Below are 8,830 nucleotides of genomic sequence, written 5' to 3' on the forward strand. Positions count from 1 at the left end.
GCCCAACAGCCAGGAGCTTTGGGCTGAAAGTGCCAAGGCTGCTGGGGAGCCCTCACCTGCTGGACCCTGCTGTCCATGGGCTTCTGTCCCAGACTTATCTATGTTGGCTCCAAAACAGACCTTACAAGGCTACACCATAACCCCTCATGATGGACAGGCAGCACCTCTGTGGCTGCTGGTCCTTTGGCATGGTTTTCTGCACGATTGCATCAACAGGCCACAAATTCTCGGGCCTTTATCAATAAAGGTGCTTGGAAATGGCAGAAAATAGGAAAAAACATCCCCTGCTCATGGGAGGCTCATGGATCTGGCTGCATCCTTGGCTGCATCATGTTGGGGCTCAGCACAGAAGTGACCATGAGCTGTCACCATCTGGTGGCACAAGTTGTGCACAAGCAAGTCTTTCAGGGTGGACAGGGAGAGGAATGACCTCCTGCAGCAGGTGGGGTCTGCAATGGGCATGGCTGCGACTGAGGAGCAGCAGAGACCACGGAGCAAGCAGGAGCTCGCTGCTGGCACTGAAAGGGATGTGCAGGGCCCGGGGCAGTTCCTTGGCATCAGCAGCCAAGCTGAGCCCCTGCCCTTCTGGACCAGGGCAGGAAGCCTGTGATGTGCAGGGCTCTTCCACAAACACATTTGCATTGGTGATGCAATTTTGAGGCTTGCGAGGCCGGAGCTTGGAGAGTTTTGTCTTGGCTGAGGAGGAACAAAAGCATTTTGGGAGCAGCTTCCCTGGGACACGGCTCCCGGAGCCCACAGTTTGCACAGCCTGCTGCAGACCCCCCTTCCTCCCGCTGCACAAACAGGGGCTGGACCTGTTGGCGTGCACCCGTGTCTGCCCTCCCACAGGAGCGTGCAGGTCCCTGCATGGGACACACACGTGTGCACACATGCAGCCCCACCAGCTGCACACTCAGCGCTGTCAGACTGCCTGCCTCCTCCACTCGCCAGCCCAAGGCCAGGGGGTGGCCTTCATCCTCCTCCTCCTCCTCCTCATCTGCTGCCTCCACATGCCGGTTCCCAGCTGCGGCGTCGGAAGCAGCAAAACGCACCAGAGGCAAAGCTGAGCCGTGCCCGCAGCCGGAGAGCAGCCTGTCCTGCCGGGCTGCTCTCCCCAGGAGCAGCCTGTCGTGCCGGGCTGCTCTCCCCAGGAGCAGCCTGTCCTGCCGGGCTGCTCTCCCCAGGAGCAGCCTGTCCTGCCGGGCTGCTCTCCCCAGGAGCAGCCTGTCCTGCCGGGCTGCTCTCCCCAGGAGCAGCCTGTCCTGCCGGGCTGCTCTCCCCAGGAGCAGCCTGTCCTGCCGGGCTGCTCTCCCCAGGAGCAGCCTGTCCTGCCGGGATGCTCTCCCCACGGCCCGGAGCGCTTCCAGTGGGAACCGGACTGTGAAGAGGGGGCACAGAAAGGGCTGAGCCGGCAGAGGAGAGGCCCCGCACAATAGAGCGGCTCCCCCCTGACCTTGCCTTCCCCGTGAAAGATCTGCAGCTCTCCCCTCCTCCCCACTACAAAGGGGCTCCTTTCAGTCCCTAATTCTGCATTTAGAAAACAAAAGCAGATGCATCCAGTTTAGGTTTGGAGAGGGGGAGGCAAGAGCAAATGCTGAAGAACAAAGAGCTTTCCCTGACAGATCTGACTGACAAAGACTTTGTCAGCTCCATCTCTGGCTGAAAGGGCTGGAGCCCATCAGGGTGCGGGGATGTGGCAGGCAGCTGCCGGGCTCCCAGCCCGGCCAGGCAGAGCAGGGCGTGCGGGACGTGCCCCGGCCCCGCGGGGCACAGCCGAGTGTGCAATGCACGCTCGTGTTCCCAGACACGCTCCTGGGGCTCGGGCAGGACACGCCCGTGTGTCCCCAGGTGGGAGGCAGCACCGAGGGCAGGCTGTGCCCGTGTCACCCTCTGTCCTGCTCCCCGGGACGTGGCTGCTGTTTCCCACTCTCCTCTCGCTGCCAGGCCGCAGGGTTTGCTCTGCGCCCTGCCGGGATTCCAGGTGCTGCCCAGCCTTACAAACCACTTCCCATCCTCTGGAACATCTGAGTCACGGAGAGCGACTTGGCACACTGTCCCAGGGCCGGCAGCTCGGCATTGGGGTGCAGGGATGGGGTTTGCTCACCCCTGAGAGAACTCGAGCCCCTCTCACACGCCACTGTCTGGCCAAGACTTTTGGACCCAAACTGGCTTTTTCTCTTCTTGGTTTCATCTCAACACCGTAACCTCCCCCACCTGCCACTACTTGACTGCTTCTCTGGGAAACATTTTTTAGGAGCCCCGGCCTGCCAAACTGCCCAAACATCATCTTCCTCATGGAGGTGAGGACCTTCTTCCAGGACCAGAACTGTGGGGCACCCACAGCTGCAGTTTTAGGAGACCTGGCAGGAGCTGATTGAACACCCAGCCTTGCCTTCAAAGCACCCAGCCCAGCTATTTTTGCCATTTCCTTGACATTAGTGTGGTATCTCATTTTCAATCACAGCTGATAAAAGCTCTCTGCCCCTGCCCCATCACAGGGCTGAGAGTCCTGGCAGCCTCTGCTTGGGCCAGGGCAGCTCCTGCTGGTCCTGAGACCCCAGCATTGGGACCAACCCCTCCAGGCAGGCAGGAGCTCTGCTCCCTGCGATTGTCACATGCCGAGGGGCTCGTTAAGACATCACATGATATTTTATTGTCTGCAGACTGCAGTCAAGGCAGGCAATTCCACAGCAGTGCTTGTAGGCAGGCCAGCACCACAGCATGTCCCCAGTCTGCCCAGGACAGGCACCTGCCTCCTCCCCAGACAGAAGGGAGATGGGGGTGAAGGGTGCTCAGGGCTCTGCACCCCCACAGGTGCTCGTGGCACAAACACAAAGCCTTCCCCACACTGCCAGAGCTGCCAGGTAAAGGGCTGAGCCATCCATCCCAGAAACCAAGAGTCCTGCCAGGCTCAGCTCCCTGCCCTGGGCTGTGCAGGCAGTCACTGCTGATCCATGGACAGAGCACAAGAGATCCTGCCCGAGGGGAGGCTCTGATTTGCTGGGAGGTTTTTGCCCTTGGAAGTGCAGTGGGGATCATCCCCATGGTACAGGATGATTATCTACTGCAGTGCATCTCCTGTACTGGGAGAGCTTGACTTCTGCCCCCGATTGATTTGCAAAGGGAAATTAATGATGTTTGCTTGACATTGCCCCTCTGGCAATGAGGCTGAGCTGCTGTGTGAATGTCATTCTGTTCCAGCCTGGCTTGCTGGCAGGGCTGGGATGTTGAAAAAGCTGTCCCAGGGGACCTCCAGCTCTTCCCATCAGCTGCCCTGATGCTCCATTCCTGCCGAGGCTCCTCGGGCTCCGTGGAAGTGCCCACACACCCAGACAGGTTCAGAGACCTGGGGATGGAGCAGTGCATCCCTGGGCTTGTTGCCTGTGGCTTGGGCTCTCTGGTGGGCAGATGCTGCTCAGCTGCCCTGGTGACATCAAGACACCCCGATGGGACAGCCACTCTAGAGCCTGGGCAGGGCCAGGACACTGCCCATCCTGTCCCCTTGGCTCTGGCCCCTGGGAAATCCTCCTGCTATCTTTGGATTGGCCCCAAAAGATCTCCAGGGGCAGATAAGGGTGCTGAAGTCCATTAGAGCAGCAACAGCCGCCTCCTCAGGCTGTTATCTTGTCTTCACATGGGGAGGACACTCCAGATAAGAAATGCCAGTAATTTACAGCCTTTATTGTGATACAGGCACAAGACAAATCACATGGGGGTTCTCCTCAGGTGAAGACTCCATCCCCTTATCACACCCCTCCAGCAGTACCCACAGCACCCATACACTGTTCCTCTCCCTGCTGGGAACTGGGGACTGGTCCCTGGACCTGCTGGGATCCCTGTCCAGGGGAAGAACAGCCTGGGCTGGTGCAGAGATCTGTACAGATGTGGGATTTGCCTCTCCCATTCCTGTGTGCAATGGTGCTGGCAGCTCTTGCTCTCAAGGCCAGATGCATTTCACCTTCTCATTACTGCAAAGACAGTTGGATAATCTACTAATGGCATTTTCTGCATGCTGTCACTTGGAAGCCCAGCAGCAGCTCCTTCCAGTGGGAGAAGGGCTGTCATTACCCACAGGCCGTGGTTCCTCCCCCACTAGCTGGAGCTGTCTTTTCTTTCAAGTACTACTTGGATGTTTACAGGGAAAAAAGCCACAGCTGAGGACAAAACAACCAGGGTGAGAACTTTCCCCTGCAAGAGTATAAAGTGAAAGCAGTGCAAAACAAACTCAAACAGGTTTAGCACCTGGAAGGAAGGACCCGACAGCTGGATCCCTGTGCCCTGCCCAGGCTCTGATGAATGAGGGATCCAGTGGATCCCATCCCTGGAGCTGCTCTGGAATGGTTGGCATAAGGATGGGAAGCAGGGAGGCCAGAACAAGACAGAGGGGTGGTTGTAACTTCATGGTGTAACTATGCTGCCTCCTCCCCATCTTCCTCCACCTCATCCAGAGCCTCGGAACCCCTGGATTTGGAAGCGAGTAGCCAGTTTTCCCTGCGCTCCCAGCACAGTCCCAGTCCCCTTTAACTCAAGGAGTTTTCTCCCAGTTCTTGGGCTGTTTCCTGTCTAGACAGCCCTGGAGAAGCCACTGTATTTATAGAGCAGGGCAGAGAGCTGTGCCCACTTGCTCTGCCAAAGCCACACGAGCCTGATGCTGCTGGTGAGGCCGGATGAAGATGCCTCCCACACACTGGAAACAGGAGGAGGAGGAAGGCAAAGGAAACCACAGACAGACCCTAAACTCTCTCACCCCTCCAGATTTGTAAATGGCTCCTCTTACCATCCAGGACTGCTTGGATCCTCTTGCCCTTCCCCTTGTTCTCTAACAGCCAATTTCCTCCTGCATCCCCCGGTCCCTGCAGCATCCCCAGGTGGGCAGGGGGTGGGACAGGAAAAGAATGACTGCAGGGCACCGCCAGGTACAGGTGGCTCAGTCCCCAGCTCTCCCCAGGGTCTCATCCTGACCAGCAGCTCTGGAGCAGGTGGCTGGTGTATATATAGAACAAGAGCTGCACAAGTGCATAAAAGCTTTTAAAATTTGACTCACTGATTAATTCATTTGGGCTTAAGTTGCTGGGGAGGAGCATCCTCTGGTACTTCCACCTGCCAATGTTTGACTTAACTCACCCTTGTCTTGGCTCCTGAGCAGTGGAGGAGGCATTAGAACCTGTTTTAGCTGATGCTGAAGGACACAGAGCACAACCTGGCTCCGAGGATGGCCCTGACACAGGTTCCTGGCTCACAGGGGGCTGTTGCAGGGGGGTTTGCTGCCCAAAGGGTGGGCTCTGAGCACTGAGAGGTAACTCAGAGATGGGACGTGGAAAGCCCCTTCAGCATTCCCAGCCTTTCCCAGCCTCTGAGTCCCAGAGGCTCTGAGCATGGGGAATGAGAGGAACAGAAGCCAAACTGGGTTTCCAGGAAGCTTTCCCGTGATGGATTTATAGACACGGTGCCCTTTTTACAGGAGTTCATGCTGAAAACAAGCTGCAGATGCTCTCCTTGGGGTCTCCAGATTTACGGCTGCAGCCTCACAGCTGTGCTCCGGCCCGGGGGTCGGTGGCTGTGCCCACCCCTCCAGTGCTGGGGGCAGTGGCACGGGGCTGAGTCCCAGTGCCTGGGGCAGCCCCCTTGTCTGTCACCCTGCCCCAGCCTGTCCCTGTGCCAGGAATGGGACCAGCAGGTCTGGGCGCTGCCCTGGAGCCGAGTTCCCTGCCCAGCCGGGGACAGGGGTTCCCCTGTGGCTCCTGGGAGATGCCAAGATGCAGGGAGAGTGTGCTGGGCAGCTTTGGGGCTGGATTTGGCGTGGGACACGGGGTGATGGCTCGGCAGTGGGGGGTTACCAGTGGGACTTGATGATCTCAGTGGTATTTTTCAACCTAAAAGATTCCTTGATTCTGTGAATTCACCAGGGAGCTCGGTGGCCAAGCTTGTGTAGCTGTGGGGGAGGCAGGCGATGCTCCAGCCTCTGGAATGCCAAGAGCCCCATCACACAGGGGTGACCCTGCCGGGGGTGCCAGCCCCACTGCTGCAGCCCCATCCTGAGAGCTTCAGACACGGCAACCCTGGCTCGCTACCAAAGGCAAATTCAGGCCAAATCATCACACAAATCTCTCTCCCAGGAGCCCGAGGGCAGTGCCTGCCCGAGGGGCTCGCTCTGGCTGACAGAGTTCTGGGCAAGACTCTCTCTACCCTCCAGCAGGGCAGCTCCCAGCCTGGAGATGCAGCAGGCAGCACTGCCTGCTCTGTGGCCCTCCCTGTCCTGGTCTGCCCCTCCTTGGCTCTGGGGCTCACCCTGTGCCCAGCCACAGGATTTTGGGTGGTCCCGGGGACCGGGAGCTCCACAGGTGCTCTGTGTGTGTGGACTCCAATGCTTGGGAGGTGTTCCCTGAAGTACCTGGGGACAACTTTCACCCCAGCCCAGCACTTCCCATGTCTCTGCCATGCAGTCAGCAGCTTCAGCCCCAGGAAATGCTGAGCCGCTGGCAACTCCCAGAAATTCCCCAGAACTGCTGGTTTGTCCTGTGGCGAGCAGAGAAGCCATGGAAAGGGTCTCTGGAGCATGCCAAGTACTGGAGCAGGGCTTGCAGAGTCTCCGGCTTGCCCTGTCACAGCTCCAGCACCACCAGCACATCCAGCAGGCCCCGGAGCTGGATAAGGTGGGGAAGATTTCAAGGCTGGGGCCAGGAGCATCCTGCCTGCCCTGCCTGTGTATGGAGCTGTCAGTGCACTGGGCAAACTAAGGAGATTAGCCCTGGGATTGAAGCCGGTGTGAAAAGTGACTCCCATTTTGAATGGCTAAAGCTGCTTTTCTCTCCTGTGCTGCAGGACTGCAGAAGCAGATTCGAGGTTTAATCTCTTCCGCCTGATCCTGCTCGTTAGACATAATGTAATTAACAGGCAAGGAGCTGCAGCGCTGTTTGTGCTCCAGGGTCACACTGGAGAACAACAGGGCACCAACTGCCGCTAGCGCAGGGCTGGCAGCTCAGGAATTTGGGGGGCTCGGCTCGTGTGGAGGGCTCCGTGCAGGGGACACGGGGGACACGTGGCATGAGGGGAGGGACCCTGGCGCAGACAGATGGGAGAAAGAGCCACCTGCAAGCCCGAAGGCACCTCCCGTTCCCGTCCTGCTGCTGCCTCCTGGCATATGGCCTCTAGGCTGCGCCACCAAACCCTCCTGGGGCTGGGGCTGGGGCTGGGGGGGTCCCAGCACCAGCACCCCCTTGGGGGGATGCAGTGACTTCTCCCCCGACAAAACAAGGGGGGAGAGGTCTGGGCCGGGCAGGGAGCCCCCGGGCTGTCTCCATCGCCCCGGCCCCTCCCCACCTGTCGCACTCCAGCTCTGCTGGAATAAAAGGCCCCATTTATTTGAGTTGTGCTAAATAAGTCAGCACAGCCTCACTGGCCTGGCTGAAGACACCCCTGGCTGTCCTCGGGAATGTCCCGGGGTGCCAGCTCCAAAGGCAGCTGTGGTGGGCCTTAGATCTTTATGGCCAGTAAAGGGGTCCGTGGCTAATTTATGCCCCTCCTATAATTTACAGCCTCTTTACAGCTGCTGTAAAATGAGCTATAAATCACAGACAACATCATAGTGCAGGGACAAAGCCCCGGCATCGTCACCTGCCAGTTGGCCGGGCTGGCGGGGGTGGAGCCCACGGCAGGTACATCCCGGCTGCTGCCCGGTGCTGCGAGCGCTGGGCAAGGCCTGGCTGTCAGCTGCTGCCCGCTGAGGATCCCGGCTGTGGCACTCAGCATTGCCACTCCCTGCCCTCCACTGTCCACTGCCGGGGGCCAGGGGTCCCGGGGACAGAGGTTCCTGTCCAGCACGGCCGGCACGGGAGCGCTCCGTGCGGTGCGGTGCAGTGCGGAGCGCTGGGTGCGGTGCGCTCGGTGCGCTCGGTGTGGTGCAGTCGGTGTGCTCGGTGTGCTCGGTGTGCTCGGTGTGCTCGGTGTGCTCGGTGTGCTCGGTGTGCTCGGTGTGGTGCACTCGGTGTGCTCGGTGTGCTCGGTGCGCTCGGTGTGCTCGGTGTGCTCGGTGTGCTCGGTGTGGTGCACTCGGTGTGCTCGGTGTGCTCGGTGTGGTGCACTCGGTGTGCTCGGTGTGCTCGGTGTGCTCGGTGTGCTCGGTGTGCTCGGTGTGCTCGGTGCGGTGTGCTCGGTGCGCTCGGTGTGCTCGGTGCGCTCGGTGTGCTCGGTGCGCTCGGTGTGGAGCACTCGGTGCGCTCGGTGTGCTCGGTGTGCTCGGTGTGGAGCACTCGGTGCGCTCGGTGCGGTGTGCTCGGTGTGCTCGGTGTGCTCCGTGTGCTCGGTGTGCTCGGTGCGCTCGGTGTGCTCGGTGTGCTCGGTGTGCTCGGTGTGCTCGGTGTGGTGCACTCGGTGTGCTCGGTGTGCTCGGTGTGCTCGGTGTGCTCGGTGTGCTCGGTGTGCTCGGTGTGCTCGGTGTGCTCGGTGCGCTCGGTGTGCTCGGTGTGGTGTGCTCGGTGTGCTCGGTGTGGAGCACTCGGTGCGCTCGGTGCGCTCGGAGCGGTGTCGAGGGGCTCTTGGGGCCGGCTGGGGCCGAAGGAAGCGCGGTGGGTTCAGGCGGAGGCGCTGGCAGAGGCGGCCGCTGCTGCCGGTGCCCGCAGGAAGGGCCGAGCCAGTCCCTGATGGGGACCGAGCGCCAAGGCCCGGAGCCGCGCCGGCAGGACAGGTTTGTGCCAGGGCTGTTGCGGAGCCCTGGGCTCGCTCTGCCGCCTCCCACACGGCACAGCCCGGGCTTCTCCTGCACAGAGTCCCGGGGTGAGTGAGGAGGGAGCTCAGCTGGTGGGGAGGGGGCCTGGCACAGCCCCGTACTTGT

The sequence above is a fragment of the Pseudopodoces humilis genome, chromosome 30 (genome assembly GCF_049639895.1).
Source record: "Pseudopodoces humilis isolate 2021_Gansu_Grassland_sample_001 chromosome 30, ASM4963989v1, whole genome shotgun sequence".
NCBI classification, from domain to species: Eukaryota; Metazoa; Chordata; class Aves; order Passeriformes; family Paridae; genus Pseudopodoces; species Pseudopodoces humilis.